Source organism: Leuciscus leuciscus (assembly GCF_965113295.1).
Source record: "Leuciscus leuciscus genome assembly, chromosome: 19".
Classification (NCBI taxonomy): domain Eukaryota; kingdom Metazoa; phylum Chordata; class Actinopteri; order Cypriniformes; family Leuciscidae; genus Leuciscus; species Leuciscus leuciscus.
In genome coordinates this window covers 14935511-14953489 of record NC_138743.1, presented here as the reverse complement: position 1 = coordinate 14953489, position 17979 = coordinate 14935511, and the positions used below count along the sequence as shown (strand labels likewise).

At 36.9% G+C, this 17979-nt stretch overlaps 1 protein-coding gene across 1 annotated transcript in view; it reads right to left on the bottom strand.

Moving 5' to 3' along the window:
• The window catches only part of LOC309482875 (pleckstrin homology domain-containing family G member 3), a 148450-nt gene extending 137202 nt beyond the window's left edge, over window positions 1-11248 (bottom strand). Inside the window, exon 1 of the mRNA XM_082148448.1 lies at window positions 11014-11248. The gene's annotated coding sequence lies outside the window, so the exon portion shown is untranslated. The remainder of the gene's footprint in view (window positions 1-11013) is intronic.
• Between the last annotated feature and the right edge of the window lie 6731 nt (window positions 11249-17979).

Below are 17979 nucleotides of genomic sequence, written 5' to 3'. Positions count from 1 at the left end.
CAATGAAGACACTGATATCAAAGCTGACAGTTCACCATTAGATTTTTGCATTGCAATGTGCCTCTAATAACTGTTCATTGTTTATGGTTGCCAGGTAGCATTGCAAATTGTAATATAAAATTCAAATGATGTGCGTTCAAAGACGTGTGTATATTCACGGGTTGTATGTTTAGGGAAAAAAAACTCTCATGCTGTATGTTGTTGTCCGTGAATATTAATAAGTTCAACTCTATTCATCATTCAGTCCCAAAAAATAAAATTTTCCTTCAGTAAGTACCTTCTCATTTGACAGAAGACACAACCTTAACTCCTAAACTCATGACATTATGTGAGGTACAGTGTTGGTTTGACTGCTCAAACCATCACAGCAATGTTATATGGCACAGATCCACAGAATTCACAATGTTAAAAGAAATTAACCTTCAAATAGTTTAGTAATAATTGTCTCTAAATATTAAACTGGGATAGGAGAAAGAGTTCAAATCAATGACACTTCACTTCTCTTATTTACGGCTTCACATGCATGCATTACACTGAACTCTTCATCTGCAGACCAGCCAATAAAAAAATAAAAAAACAGCCACAGCATCTAAGTCTGCTCTTTCTGAGGACATCTTGAAACATTTTCTTAAAATAATAAATGCTGTGATGCTTTTGAGTCTCCATTCATCATTTCCTTCTACTGTCTGACACTGAGGGTCAAAAGCTTTGCTTTGATCAGCACACTGCTGTGATCTGACCTTTACATGTAGAAACCAAAGCCTATTACCCCACTTTAATACTACAGTATTGCCATCTAACAGGTAGCAAATGGTACAGAATCTACAAACGTCAACATCAGTCTACAAAGCAAAACGTCATACCACAATTTTTAACATAGTTGGAATAATTTCTTCATGTCTTCACGCCCTAACTAGCAAAAATATTTCCCGTCTAACGAGACCATTTACTTCAATTATGATCATAAAAATGATTTTGACACCACAACCATAAGCTCAATAACAAACAACAATGATACATCTGCACTGAAGGTACAGTAGCAAAATCAGCCTGTTTCATTGTAAGGGTCAGGGAGAGAGAGAAATAATCAACAAAACAAAATTATAGTCAGGAGCAAAAAGGTACATCCTATTCTACTGTTTGTCTAAAGAGATTGCATGGCTGTATACTTGATTTTATGCACCAGTAAGTAATGGGTGTATCTGAAATAGCCAAATCCGTTAATTAGGAGGTGTCTACATACCTTTGGCCAAGTAGTTTACTAATTATGTAACTGTTTTTAGAAGCCTACACCCAGTCAATGGTTTGTTAACACCCTTGCTTTTAAGGGATAGTTAACCCAAAAAAAATAAAATAAAAAATAATAATAATAATAATTCGGTCATCAATCACTCATCTTCATATAGTCGGACATCCATAAGACTTTCGATCGTCTTCCGTCTTCAAAAAACAAATGAAGATTTTTTTATGAAACCTGCGAGATTTCTGACCCTCCATTAAAAGTCCATTCACTCAAGACTTTGACGCTTCGGAAATACATGGATCTATATGAATAGAGCTATTTACTCCAAGTATTATTAAGAAACACAAATGCTTATATGATGAACAGATTTAATTCAGGATTTTATTCATTGAAAAACACATACATAGAGGACAATTTGGAAGCTCAACCATACTTGCTTGATGCGCAAGAACAAACCACATTGGTTCTCTCATTTCAAGCCTAAATAAATCTGTTTATCATATAAAATTATTGTGTCTCTTCAGAAGACTTGTATTAAAGCACTTGATTCATTTGGATTACGTTCACATTTGACTTGTATGAACTTTCCAAAGCGTCAAAGTTTTGGGTGAATGAACTCGGTCTCTTCTTTCACATTTCATCAAAAATCTCCTAATTTATGCTTTAAAGGGGGGGGTGAAATGCTATTTCATGCATACTGAGTTTTGTACACTGTTAAAGAGTCCCATGCTAAACATGGACAAAGTTTCAAAAATTAAGTTGCACGTTTGATGGAGTATTTCTGTGCCAAAAATACTCCTTCCGGTTTGTCACAAGTTTTGGAAAGTTTTTTCGAGTATGGGCGTGTGTGACGTCAGATGGGGCGGAATTTCCTTATACGGGTCCTAAGGGCACTTCTCCCGGAAGGGCGCGCGCGCACCCGTAGACCAGAGCGAGAGAGCGAAAGCAGTACGCCCATCAAAGCGCTGTGCTCGGCTTTAGGGAAGTCATCAACGGAGTTGTGCAAGTGTTCTTGGTTGTTCCCTGCATTTCGACGATGATTGTTTTATAAACAAGGCCCAGTTCGACGCCGGATTTGCAGATCGTCTAATGCTTAAGGATGGAGCAGTCCCAACGATAAAGGTTCACGGTCGTGCGTTGGAACCGCAGGCGGTGAGTAAAACTGCTTCAAATGTCTGTGTTGTTAGCTATCGGCGCATAAGCACAGCAAGTAAACAACATGATCACGTATAGTTAATGTATCTATGGAGCATGCGATGTATGGTGTGTGTGTGATTCGCGCTCGTGATTCTTTAGCTCCGCCCACACGGCACGCCTCCACCCGCTCGTTTTTTTTCCGGAAAGACTCGGTACAGCCTATCTTTCTTTTATAAATATAATACAACTAAAGACTTTTTGGAGATATGAAGGATGCAATACTAACATGAGATTGACTGAAACTGAGTGTTTCACTCCCCCTTTAAAGATGAACAAAAGTCTAATGGATTTGGAAAGACATGAGTGTGAGTGATGACAGAATTACATTTTTTGAGTGAACTATCCCCTAAGTACTGAAGGTTAACACAAAAAAAACCATCAACCTTAACCACCTTTATTTAAAAATGTTTTAATTAAAATGTTTTCTCCTATCACAGCTTATTGAGAAGGGTAAACAGAAAGTGTAAACACTGTGGCTCTGTCATGCTATCAAAACACTGCTCTGTTTGTTTGAACATCCAGACCAGCCTGACAGAGCCATTCTGAGGCAGGACAATCCATCTATCAAGACAATGTTTTTAGAAATTCCTGTTTCACGCCACTAGCATCACAGTAATCACACCCCTCAGCTCTTAAGATGAATGACTGCAACAATGACACACTCAAACTGCAGATCTTTTTGTTTCACTGACAATGTTCAGGTAACTATCAGTGTGTCGACTGCATTAGAGGATCACTGAAAATAATACTTTAAAAACATAGTTTAGCTGTCTAGATATAGGCTGGGATAGGAGAAAGAATTTTAAAGTCCCCCTGTGGTGAAAATCCAGACCAAATTAATGCTGTTTATATGTCTATGTGGTGTTTTTAATATGCTTTAAGACAAACCATGTGCAAATTCATAAGTTATCACCATTGCTGAGTATTTTCTCCTTAAAACTGCAGTGAACAGTCTCAAATTACCTTACAGTAATATAGGCTAAAATAAATAAATAAGGCTATATAGTTATAATCATGACTTGACATGTTATGGCTATAAACATACTTTTTTTTTTTACCACTAACATAACCCATAACATAAATGTATGCATGGTCAGACTCACACGGCAGCCTGTAGCTACTCTGAGTCGTTAATGCTTGCATTGGTTATTAAAACAGATCATGATCTAAAACAAATCCACAACAAATCATTTTCCTATCATGCTGTGGGGGATTTCCACCATTCCCATCTTTTAAATCTGCCACAACGTTAATGAGCCATAAGTCAATTTACTACATTTAGCTCACAAGACCAAGGTTTCAAACGCTGGGGAAGATATACCCTTTCTTCTCTGAAATCTGGTTTGCCTAGTGGTTGTAAACTAAGTTTAGGTTGACTTTCCCAAAACACACCCATCGAATGTTGTTGACACTGTCACTTACCATGTTGAAGTGACTCCTAAAGCTCCTAAAAGCAGACATGATGTGACATGGAGACATAAGAAACTAAATCTTGTTCTCAGACTTGGCTATAAAGAGGGATAGGGGTTAAATGACACAGCTGTAGAACAACAATGAACAAACAGCCCCTCACAGCCCAGTGCCAGATCACATGACAAGGCAAAGCACAGACACAAGAGGGCCTATTCTGGGAGCCTCTATGTAGCAGCAAACTAACCTATGCAGATTGACAAGAAGATACACAAATAACAAATACAAATAGTGGCGTGCTACAAGGCGATATTTAGAAAAACTAACATTTCATCCATATGCAATAGGCCTAATGTCATTACAGGATGCAAATTTTAGTGTAGCATGTAACTTCAGAATAAACCCATTTATAAACACTGATGAATGCACATTCATAAAACCAAGCTTTACGTATGTAAAGAACAAAACTCATTGGTTCTTGCACGTCAAGTAAGTACATTTGAGCTTTGGTTTATCTTATTTTAATGTGCACTAAGAATGGGTGTTAATCAATGCTTAGGCCTATATGTTAATAAAATAATAAAATAAACTGATTTAAATTTGTTCATCATATAAAGTGATTGGGTCTCTTCAGAAGCCTTGCATTAACCTACTTGATTTATATGGATTACTTTCACAATGATTATTAACTTTTTTAACTTTTCAGAAAGACACAAGCACACCATTTGAAAAATTACGTATTCAGTCATTTTTTAAATGGTAAAACAATGAGAAACTGAATTATGGCTTACATCTTTGAGACAAACAATTTATGTATAAAAATATGCCACAAACCAAAAAAGATAATTTACTGAAAAAGAGCTGCAAAAAATAAAAAATAAAAAACATCTCACACTGAAATTTTGGATCCGAAACCCAAAACATCAACATGACTGCTCAACATCCAGGTTTTCAGAAACTTGGCCTTCCCAGTCAGACAAAGTAGGACAGACACTATTCTCTAAAGAACTAATAATAAGAGCAAAATGTGTGAAAGTTGTCTGCAGACATGGGGTATTGTAATTTCTTGCTTACCTTGCAATATAATGGTTACTTTTCCAAAATGAGGCAAATTAAGTATGCAGCCGACATAGTAGTGACTTTGAAACAAGACACAGCAACATATTGTGATCGAATTCAGAGAATACTGAATTCGATCACGTTGTCACTCCTTTGACCCCGGATATTCTTTGAACTATGAGATACTAACAAGCTTGAAAATAATTTTCTTAGGTGTTGTTAAATCTGTATGATATGACCCCATTTCTACACACTCAGAAAAAAAAAAAAGATACAAAAGCTGTCACTGGAAAGGAACATTTACCCCTCATTTAGCCCTAAAGGGACCATATTAGTAACTAAATATATGGCCTTTGAAAGGAAAGGGTTCTGGGTCCCCAGTGACAACTTCTGTACCATTTTTCTGAGAGTGTAGGCTACATGATATTCACACATACCATTCCTTATTGTGTGCTATCATGTTAGTTCACTAATATTCCAGATATATAACAGAAAGCATTACAGGAGTGTGTTAAAGCTTCCAATGAATTCTGTCCAGTCACTGAAGCTTGGTAACTAATAGAGGAAGTAATTTTCACAGGACAAATAGACACAGAAATCTAAAATAAGCACAGATAGACATCTCTCAGCATGTTTACACACAGCCATGATCACTGCTTCCAAGAAAGCTGACGCATTAGTCATGCCCAAACCGCCCACTCCTTCATCTCACACACCTGATTCCATTGGCAGTACACTTAACTCTCAATGGACTAATAATGGAGAAATGGAGAGCAACTGGAAGAAAACAAAACTAGAGTTTTTTTCACATTTCATGGAAGGAGAGCTCGATTGCATACAGAGAGGCCTTAAAGGAATAGTTCACTTTTAAAATGAAAATTCTGTCATCATATAGGCCTACTCACCCTCATGTTGTTTCAAACCTGTATGAATTTCTTTCTTCTGCTGAACAGAAAGGAAGATATTTAGAAAAATGTCAGTAACCAGGCAGTTTCTGGGTCCCATTGACTTCCATAGTAGGAAACAAATATACTATGGAAGTCAATGGGACCCAGAAACTGTCTGGTTACTGACATTTTTCTAAATATCTTCCTTTCTGTTCAGCAGAAGAAAGAAATTCATACAGGTTTGAAACAACATGAGGGTGAGTATATGATGACAGAATTTTCATTTTAAAAGTGAACTATTCCTTTAAAAGCTGCTAGATCTGCTTATTTTTCAACCCTATTAGAAGAAAATAAACAAAACCCTGGGTATTCATTTTTGAAACAGTGGCAAAATTAACGAAAAACAGGACATTTTTTGAATAATCGCTAAAAACAAGCTCTGTGATCAACAAAAGTTTATGATACTTGCACGTTTTGTCCATCAAGATAATTATCACAGATGAACACAACTTTTTATGAATTTTGAAGCCTAAATGAAGTCGCCAGAAGTAAAAAGCTAAAGGTAGGCTATAAATGAACAACACCACGGTCCCACGAATTCAACGTCACCATCACTAAGCTTCCAACAACTCTTTCAGTTTTTATCTAAAAACATTTTCCCAGAATTTTAATATTAGAATAGTTTATAAGAGCACAATTATAAGCATAACGATGCTGTAAAAGCGGACTAAGTTTACCTTTTCGGAGTGAAGACGTTTAATCTCCTGGACTGCCTCTGTAGTCCCATTTAGCCACTTGTTAGCAACCACCTTTTTCAAGACACGTAACAGCTTAAAAAAAATCACGAGTGGGGTAATATTGATGTACTTTATGTCGTAGAATAAGACACTGATGAACATCTTTGGTTTTAATGAGAAAAAAATTAAATAAACTATACGAGGGGAGATTAGAACCCAGAACCTGGCCTTAAATTCTACCACCATTAGGACAAACAAATTTGTAATGCGGATATTTATTCACTAATGTATACTCTTGAAACTAACAATTTATTTATTATAGAAGATGAGTTCTATGTCAATACATTTTGTGCATTTATATTTGTACATTTCTTATATGCAGTCTCCACAGCTGTATGTAGGATATGAGAACCCATCAACGTAGCTACTTCAGCCCGCTTCATGTCATCAACGCACTCATTAAACTTTGACGGGTGAACCTTTGCAGGTTTGACGTTGCATTATCAGCTAAAAAAAATACGCTAATTTTACTAGAAACACCGGAGACCAGAAATATAAAGGATAATTCCGCTATGAGTTTGGCGAGACTTCCGCCAAAAAAGAGGTGGATAATATGGCCTAAATTATTTAATAGGCTCTCTCTTATTCTAAGTAATGTTAAAACATTTTTGCATAACCATTTTATAACTTTTCAGAGATTTTTTAAATGTCTTTTTACAATTTTTTTATTACAGTATTGCTAATATAGTACATATGTTGCTAATTCCCAAATATGTAAATAGTTCCCTTGTGAAGTCTCGGGCCTTAGAGGAGCTTCATATTGCCTCTGGGCTTTTGGCACTTGAAATTGTTAACCCAGTGCAATTCTAGACCAGGGCTGGGCAACTCCGGCCCCCGAGATCCACTTTCCTGCATTTTCCAGAGTTTAGCTCCAGCCCTAATCAAACACACCCAAACAAGATAATCAAGGTCTTCAGGACTACCAAAAAGCTACAGTTTGATTAGGGTTGGAGCTAAACTCTGCAGGAAAGTGGATCTCAAGGGCCAGACTAAACCGTTTAAACTTCAATTTTATGTTTGTTTCAAGTTTTACACGGTACATCCGTAAACCCTTGGTTAAAGGATTAGTTCACTTCAGTATTACAATTTCCTGATCACTCCTGATTGTGAAACAATCCTTGAATGTTCTTATGTGTATTAATGAGGTCAATAACATTGACTGGACGAATACAGGTCGCCACGTAAGTCTGCTCTCTAGTAAATAATCAATCACCTAAAAAAGCAAAAATCAATGCTAAACTCATCTCTAGCTTGGGCTTCTTCCTAAAAACCAAAATTATTAGGCTATCACTACTTAAATTAACATTTCTTTAGTTTGAAAGAAGAATTAGAGCAAGGGATGTTAAAGTACTGTGAAATTCCTTTCTATGAACTGAGGAACATCTGCTCCAAGCTGTCCAAACAGCTCTCTGTGGTTCAGATGCAGCATTATAGAGCCATTTTAACAACGAATCCACAGGAATGGAAGGGTTAAGGAAGACCAAACACTATCCTATTGTTTGCACTTCCGCTGATTGTGTTTTAGTGGTTTCATAGTTCAGAAAAAAAAAAAAAAAAATCACACTGCCAATATAAACATAAATAAACCACTAGTCAACCACTAGATTTGGCCTTCCTTGGTATAATTTGTATTTCTCATGATCCTAAAGACCTTTTGATATGAAGCTGTACACTTACTGTAAATGCTTAAAAGTAGTAGTTAGTGTAAAAAAGTGATGTGCCCAGCACACATGGGAACTCCTTTGGTAAATCAACAACAAAAAAATTGCCCACTACATAATTGCCATACATCCATTGGTGTTATTTCATAGTTTTGATGATTTTACTCTTATTGTAAATAGGAGAAAAATAGTGATAATGAATGAATAGGTATGTCTAAACCTTTGGCTGATAGTGTATTACAAAGAGCAGCAGATTTAACAGTCAAATAACAAGTCTCCAACATCAGGCTAAGGCAAATATTAGTCAATGAACTGAGTTTGTTTAGCAACATCAAGTTGCCCTGGTGAAAAAAAAAAAAAAGACAAACTGTGGTAATAACAGGAACCAGTGCTGCATCTTAGACCACTGACCCATTTGTAACTAATCATTATCTTCTACTCTGACTGGAAGTCGTCTAGGAGGTGGCAACTTCAGACAAAAACATTAAAGACCTTTGATTCTTTAAGCAAGGATTTGCCCTTGGATCTGGACGACCAGTGCATTTTTTAAACATAGTGTTCCTTCCTTATCGGTCACGGATCAAGAAATGAAAGACGCCGCCTGGCACTCAGTCGGCCACAGGCAGGACTGGGAAAGGAACTGGGTGAGTCCACAATTCTCTCAGTTTTAACACACTCTCACATGGGACACATTAACAAAGACTTCCCCAACCTGTTAGTGCCAAAACCAAATCAGCTGACAACCTAGACAGGATTTGGGAGCTACATTCAGACTGGACATTTATTCCTGAAGATTTTTAGGTGTGTGATGAAAGAGCAGGGCTCCTTGACAAGTACATATGTCACACTTTATGGACTGTCCGGGATGCATGTGAATAAGACCACAGATTAAGGAAAAGTTCAGGCAGTGTGAATGAACAAAAGTCTGCAATTCCAGAACAATTACCGAACCACTTTTCGAGAAATTTTCCAAAATATCTTTGTGTAAGAGGTTTTAGGCATACTCGGTATCACCTGATCTTGAACGTAAGGAAACAACAAGTGGTGGCTACAATCTGATCACTGATCACCGGATAAACTCCATTAAACTGAACATACAATCAAAGCAAACTGTGGTTGATCGCTTTACATGTCAGACAGATGCTCTCTTCCTGTCAAGCGGGCAGATCTTCACCAGAAGAAGCTGCAATGAAAACCAGACTTCCTGCCACAAGTTAAACATCTGACTACTAATGACTAAAGATGTCCAAACATGCTAACTAGGCAGGCAGCTCACATGTTAGGCGTTGTCCACATCACAATAATATGTTTTAATTTTAAACCGCATCATTTTCTCTCCGTTTTGTCCTTCCGTTCACACTAAGACAGCATTTTTGTCCAGCTTTTTGAAAATGCTCTCCCAAGTGGATAAATCTAAAAATGACGTTTTCAAGATGTTGTGTGGACTGTGAAAATGGATGTTCGAAAACGATGTTGCACGTTTTGTAATGTGACATATAGGCCTAGTGTACCGACAGATATCCATGTTTATACCGGTATTGTGCATGTTATGTTACTTTGTACACTCTTCATATCAAAGTCCTACAATTCATTTGTCCTGCGGCAAAACATGACGGCAGGGTTAGGTTTTTGACCAAACATTTAATGGTGATTGAGTGCGACGTCGACGAATCAGTGAATGACGAGATATTTAGCTAAATAAAAAGATCCTGCCAGAAGAATAGCATGGGAACTTTATGATGTCTGTTCCGTCCCATCCTGTTTGCATTTTCCCACGTTTCAGTGTGGATGAGAAACTTTTAGAAAGCGCTTGAAAATGCTAGTGTGGACGGACAGTGTTTTGAAACAAAAACACGTATTCAAATGTATCAGTATTGTAGATGTATGTAGCCTTAGAAATGCAGCCAGTGAATGCGCACATGTGTAGGTGGGAAAAGAGCTTGAATGGAAGTTCAAGGAGGTTTTTTACATCTTCCACACATACTCATTACGAAACTTACAAAGCCTGAAATGACATGATGCACAAACAGGCAGGAGCTTTATATTTGTAAAGATGTCCTAACGGAGTACATTCCTCAGAGATTGAGTCATAAATCCTGCCTCTTTCACAATTCTCTGGCTGAAATATATCCTTTACTTGTATTGTTCAACTGAAAGACTTCCTGCTGATCACTACATAATATTTTTCTTCCTTGTAGAAACTTGTGAAATAACTGTTATCTTGTTTGATAGACTGATATGCTGTGACCAGTCTTCAGATCAGAGGTCTTTCTACCTCCGAGGTTTTTCTGCTTAAGCTACTAGAGGGGGGAAAGTTTATTTTGTTTAAAGTGTTCAATATGGTATCAGACTATTGATCCAGCTAAGTTACTCTTGTTTGCCAGAGCAGGAGAGACATTTTTTTAACCCCCTTTTCAGAGCTTCAAATCATCCCAGGTTCTCATCAAAGGTTAAAACCAAGAGGTGAGGTAAACGAGTAAAATATATAGCGTAATAATATCACGCAAATATTTATTCTCAGAGCTGTCATCCACACTGTCGCTTGCGGATGACGAACATATGGCATTTAACGCACACTTTCAACTTTTGCAATTTGCTTGTGAATAATGACCAAATTCTTTACATTCCTGCCGCAAAACACCAGAGGAGGTAGATAACTTCAGTTTGACACTTTTACCAAAATAAATCACGATAAAACTAACATATTTAACCTTGAAATAAAGTTTAGGAAGGTAGGTAAAGCTCGTGCAAGCACTTACCAATACAAGAGGAATAAATTTTAAAAGCTTCGAAAGACGTCAACCGAAAGTCCGTGATAAAAGTTGCATGTGTGTTAACAAAGTCTCTTTGGCACGAAAATCTTGTCGAGGTACAAAAGAATACTGAAAAAACTGTCCAGCTCAAACTCCTCCGTTTGTTGCTTGTAGTTATAATGATGATGACAGCCTGATCATGTTCTCGCCTCCTGTAACCCTCCGCTTTTTTCGAAAGTGAACGACTGCGCATGCGCAGACTCTTTAGTGCGTGTGTGTACTTATGAAATGCTTTTACCAGTGCATAAGAACAAAATTACTCAACTGTATTAGAACTGCATATATAGCCATATACATATACATTTAAATTTGCATGCCCACAGTATTCGTCACCATTAGCCTACATTTTATGAGTTAATTCGAATAAATAAGTCAAAATAGGCCTGGATGTAGCTTTTAAATTAAAACATTCTGCTTTCACTAACGTTGTTTTGATTGATCGTTTGAAAAGATCGATCGATCGATTGATTGAAGTTCAACCCTTTTGGGCTGTGACATTTCAACTTTAAAAATGCATGTCCCGTGAATGTCCTAACCTGACAAACACAGACATTTATTACTCTTGGGATTTCAAAATGCATGTCGCAAAAGTTTATCCTTTAATGAAAGATAAAACTCAGAAAGTAGGCTACAGTATAGCCTATGTCTCATGAGTCATTTTATCAATTATCTTACTTACACAACAGTTATTTTACTTATGTTATGTCTTATCACATAACATTACTACACAAGTCTTCAAATATGTCATTATTAAGATGAACATCGAAACAAAACACGTCAAGACATGCCAAAAAACATGTTTTTCCACCAACGCAACCAGCAGGACAGGTGTATGAATTCTATCCGCACGTCACCACTGTCCTGAAAAACAGAAAGACTGTCATGAAAAAAGTGAATTCTTACACGACTCCTGCAAACAACACAAACATCCCACACTGAGAGAGGAAATCAGTTTAAATGTAATGAAAACACTTTTTACGGAATCAGTAGAAGTCAGAATGTAAACTTCCAGTTATTTCAGAAACCTTAGACCCTTGTCTCAGTGTATGACAGAATAATAGATCAGCCTGCACACGTCCCAACACAAATCAGGCCAAAGAAAACTAGAGGGTGAAAAAGAATGACAACCATCACATGGACTTGTATTAAACTTTTTCAACCTGATCTGAGTCATACAGTGTTGGTGTTTTACATTTATGAGAGGTGCCACTCCCTAATGAATAAATTAACATGGACGTTTAAGTTGAGAGCCAAACATTTTCCTTTAATTAAGATTGCTTTGCTATTCAGTGTGTTCGAATGATCAGTGATGATATTATAATGACTGGTTTCTTCTTCGGTAAGACATCTCAGACAAGACCAAACAAGTCGGGATTTGCTTGGAAGTGACAGATTCCAAGGAAACATGAATGTTTGGCTTTTGTCTAAAACCATTGTGTTCATCAAGTAATTCAAGGTGAAGAATTCAGCCAAAAAAAAAAAAAGAAAAAGAAAAAAAAGAAGCTATTGAGACATAACAGAAAAGGTCACTGGCATGTTATATTTTAAAATGTAATTTTATTAAAAATATTTAGTGGGGGAAAATGATTAGGCATAATATTTTTTGATTATCAAAAAATTATTACAAACATGATGGTGAATAGGCTATAGCGACAGAACACTAGCCTTCAAGGAAATTGCTATTGGCTATTACTTTTAAATTGGAGAAATTATGTTTTCTAGTGGACAAGAGCAGGAATTGCAGGAAAGTTTTCCTCAAGGGGGCGCATGAAATGACGTCTCATTCTGATCCCCATTCAAAAAAGCGTTTATTCTTTTAGGAGAAAAAATAGAATGATTGTTTGTACACGAATACTGTAAGTGTATAAGGTTTTATTCGTTAATTTCAAAGAACAATCTGACACAATGTAAAATTCTCTCAACAATATTCCCATTTATAAGCACAAACGAATGTGATTGGACCATTATGACCAGCGCTGAGAAAACTAACAGATTCCATGTGATGTCATCGACAACACGCGGTTTCAGCGGCTGTATCAGTGTTGCCAGATGTACGATAATTATCGTATTTGTACGATAAATTTGACCTCTGTACGATGTACGATCAATAATGAAAAAAAATCCCATAATGTACGATAATTTCAGAGTTTTCAGTCGTTCGTCCAAACACACATCCTACCGCTTCTCTCTCTGACCCCGAATCATTTCGCAGGCTCGCCTGCCTGCACGCAAGCACACGTATACACACACACACACCACACGGTGTCGACCGCACGTCAACACTACACTACAGTTTTGCCGAAAAAGACAGTTCAGTTTAGATCAATTCCATGACGGCATCCAATCTGTACCTTAAAAGGATTCCCCTACCAACAACATCTGCCAACGCAGCACAAGTGGATGTGGCATCTGATGATGACAGCAACTTAGAGATCGAATTTGAATATTTCTAGTGTTAATTGTGCACTTTTTTATCTCTGTCTCATAGTTTAATTATGGTCTAGTTCAAAATGTGGACTGTCGGCATATCTTTTGCACTTTGTCAAAAAAAGTTAAGTAGCCAGACTTCCTCCAGTTAGTGTGAGCGTATTACACAGCTTGTTTAAATTGGCTGTAAAATTATTTGGAAAATAAAATTGTTGGAAAATAGCTATATTTTATGTGTTTGGTTCGTGTACAGGGCCGCGGGAAGTGGGGGTGCTGGGGGTGCTGCAGCACCCCCTGTTTTCACAGAATTGTAAATGCAACGCAGGGCTCCAGACTAACTTTTTGCCTTGGTTGCACTGGTGCGCCTAACTTTTTTATTTAGGTGCACCAGCACAAAATTTGGGTGCACTGAAAATTTTTCTCGGCTCGCGTCACCTTTAACGCCACAATTTCAAGGTCACCTTTTTATCACGCTCTATATACATTCATATTATGTAAATGATTTTAAACAAGAATAAGGTGTAGGTAAATAAAAATAAAATTTTTTTTTAAAGTGCTTCACTGAGCTGCCAAACTAACTATTTTGAGTCTCTAGCTCAGGCGCGGTATAGGCTCTACCTCCGTCTCTGAGTCGGATGCCATCTCCGACGAAGGACCAGGGCTTGGCATCTTACCAGGGACTGGGGAGAATGGTGGCTGAAGTAGCTTCATGTCTGGGCTGTTGTCGGAGCATTGACCGGGGAGTAAAGGGTTTAACGGTATTCCTACTCTTACCGATACTGCTTATCGATTCGGTACTTTAACTGTATTCTTATCGGTTCTTTTTGTTTTTATATATATATATAATATATATATATATTAGTCTAAAAAGAAATCTAATAAAGTAATCAAATGTAAAATAACACTGCATAATTTTTCATAAATAGATTAATGCTTAATAAAGCTGAAGTTATTCTTTCAAGAGCTTTGTAGTGATTTTTCTCTTGTTGTTTGATTCGCAGTAATGGAGCAATCGTCCGCATGTTTACTAGACTGCGGCCCCTTTAAGACCGAGTGCAGATCTGCTATTGATCTGATGCACCATATTCTTCCAACTATTTCCATAACTACGTCCATTTAAGACATAAACTGTTTTTAGTGAATCTCCAAGCCGGTCATTTTGACATACTTTTGTGTACATTTGATCGTTTAGACACGCACATTAAACCCAAAGTAGGCTATAATTTGCTTGTCTTGGTTTCGGTTTCGGAGCGCGTGCCGCCTTGCGAACAACATCTCTTGCGCAGATTTTGTGCTTTTAATAGCTCTTTTAATTATTTAACGCGTCTCGCAAGTTAGCAACAGTAGCTAGACTGCATTTTACAACAATCACCGATCGTGCTGATTCTGTCGTTAGGTTTGAGTTTTAGGGAGAAATGACAGTGTAATGCTGCGAAGGGAAGAAGTTGCGCAAGACAGAATGCGGCTATAGTTTTTAATGGTTTCACCGGCTCAATATATTATTTTTTATAATCTTTGGAAGCCGAAATCTAAAATAAAATCAGACTAATATCACAGACCTTAAGTGTAACCAGGCTACGTTTGAATGTTTAATTCTGTCCTCCGTCATCACTCATTAAGCGTGAGAGAAGAGTGTGAGTTCCGTCAAAGGAGAACAAACACTTAGTTCGTGGAGAGGCAGCGGATGCGAGGACGTTAGGTGCACCGGTGCGACCTAGGAAAAATTTTAGTCGCACCCTTACAAAATTTGGTCGCATGTGCGACCAAATTGGTCGCACTCTAGAGCCCTGCAACGCATATGTTTGTTCATTAAAATGTATAAATTTTTAGCATTTAGTCATTTATTTGTAATAAACACTTTAAGTGGGCTATTTAAAAATTGTTATTTATATGTTAAATTATCTTTTTAAAACATAAGCGCAGAGTGTTACGTAATATTGTGTGTGTTTGTGTTTCGAAAGAATTTGTCCGCAGCTGCTCAAAAAAAAAAAAAAAAAAAAAAAAACCTCAAAAACCCCACTGTCAGTGTTTTGTAAGGAACAGGCAAATATGTAAAATATAGCAGGAGACATTTTAATTGTTTACTAATAAAACAGTTATTTTTTATGTCAGTGTCGGCTAGACAGATGAAGTTGACGACTCGCGATCTTCGCAGCGCCAGAGAGAAATGCACATTTCATACGAATTGCATAAGCAGCGCAGTCTGTTTTCTTTCGTTTTGAATTGTTCTGCTTAAAAGTAGACATTTCAAGCTATCTATATGTCTCAGGTCTGTGAGGCAATAGGCTACCTTATAGGCCTACGCTGAGTTTCATTATGAGACGAGCTCCAGGTTCGCCAGCGCCTCCGTATCCTGATTATTTATTTTCTAATAGCCTATATTTAGGCTACTTCTTATTAAATCCAGACAATTTGTTGATGAAACATCGATTAAAATTAAGATACAATTAATACAAAACGAAATAAAATTTAAAGACAGGCTTTGTGCTTTCAGTTTGAGGTCTCTGTGAAAGTTTTAAAACATTATTTTAGTGCCACTTTAGAGCGCTCACGTCCGTAACGGAGAACTGTCTGTAACATTTATTTGTTTTGTTTTTTGTGTGAATTAAATTTCAAAAAAAATGCGACTTAGGCTATAGATGTTTTTTTCTTCCCCGTGGCGCATTTTGTGACTGATATGCGACTCCGGAGCAATAAAATAAAAGGGACTCCGGAATAAAAGCATGAATCAATAAAGTCAAAAATGTGATGTGCAGTCAGGTTTGAGTGTGTGCGCGTTTTTTGAGGAGTTTTATAGTCTTGATATTGTTTCTTATTCAAAAGTGGTGACTCCCCCCCCCCCCCCCCCCCCCCCCCCCAAAAAAAAAAAAAAAAAATCAGCACCCCCAACCTAAAACCTCTTCCCGCGGCCCTGTTCGTGTACGATAATTTTTCTCTAAAAACGATAATTTTGAGGTTTTGGTACGATACTTCGACATTTCTAATCTGGCAACACTGGGCTGTATGAACAAACAACGTGGATAATAACATAGGAAATGTTAAAGACATTGTACCTCTGGTTATCTTCGGGGTCTTTTTAACCCGCAAATGACTTTTGCTCAAATTATTGTTGTTTTTTATCTTTGTCCAAATGGTATGAAACTTTCTACGGCTCTCAACACTTTCTAGATCAACAAAAAAATTAAAATAAATTGGAATGATATCTGTTATTATGTTAGCGTGAAAAAAAATGGTGACACTAGTTGTCAATGTAAATATAAAAAAAATCATAATCAAAATCAGAAACAACGCAGAACACATAGACAGAAATAAAGTGGCACACTTCCAACAATGCAAAAAAACATTCACAAATCACAATGCAAAATTATCATGCTCGCGCGCGCGTACACACACACACACACACACACACACACACACACACACACACACACACACACACACACACACACACACACACACACACACACACACACACACAGAGAGAGAGACAGAGGAATACATTTGTGAGACTATAAAAACTGCTCTCTAATAATTTGTCACATAAAATAGTCCAAAATGCGGAACCACCACACACACACACACACACACACACACACACACACACACACACACACACACACACACACACACACACACACACACACACACACACACACACGCAGAGAGACAGAGGAATACATTTGTGAGACTATAAAAACTGCTCTCTAATAATTTGTCACATAAAATAGTCCAAAATGCGGAACCACCACAAAAATAAATTTGGTGACACTGACACATCGACAATGTGAACACACACACACACACACACACACACACACACACACACACACACACACACACACACACACACACACACACACACACACACAGAGAGAGGGAGAGAGACAAAAGTTACTGCTTTATTTACTCATTTGTTATGCTGTTCAGTTAATTGCATTTTGATGTTCATGTCATGTATTTGTACTCAATATATAATATAACCAAATATAACGGTACATATCTGTTCTGTTACAGTTAGTAACTGAAGTGTAGATCACATTTGTACAATTATATGAAAAAAGAAGATTGAAATAAATGATAAACTCTAAAAATTCAACTTTTATCTTTTTCAGGTTTGATTCTAATCATAATGTAACATTATTGAAAAAAATGCTAAACTTTGACAAAAAAAGTCATTTGTGATTTCATAATATTTAGATATGAATCCAACTGGAAAACTTGGGAAAAGATATCTTTCAGTTAGTCAAATAGCATATAGTGGAGCTCTATGCATCTAGTGGCTAATGATAATTTTTTACTTTTAAAACTACATTTTACAAAATATGGGCAAATATTTTAGACTAAACCATGTAAAATTATCCATGTTATCCCCATGAAGGAAAGTTAGAAATATGTGTCTTTTATAAAGTGAATTTTACATAAAATGCTGATTTTTTGTAAAAAGCCTATTTAAATAAAGAATTATTTATTTATTTATAGAAATTT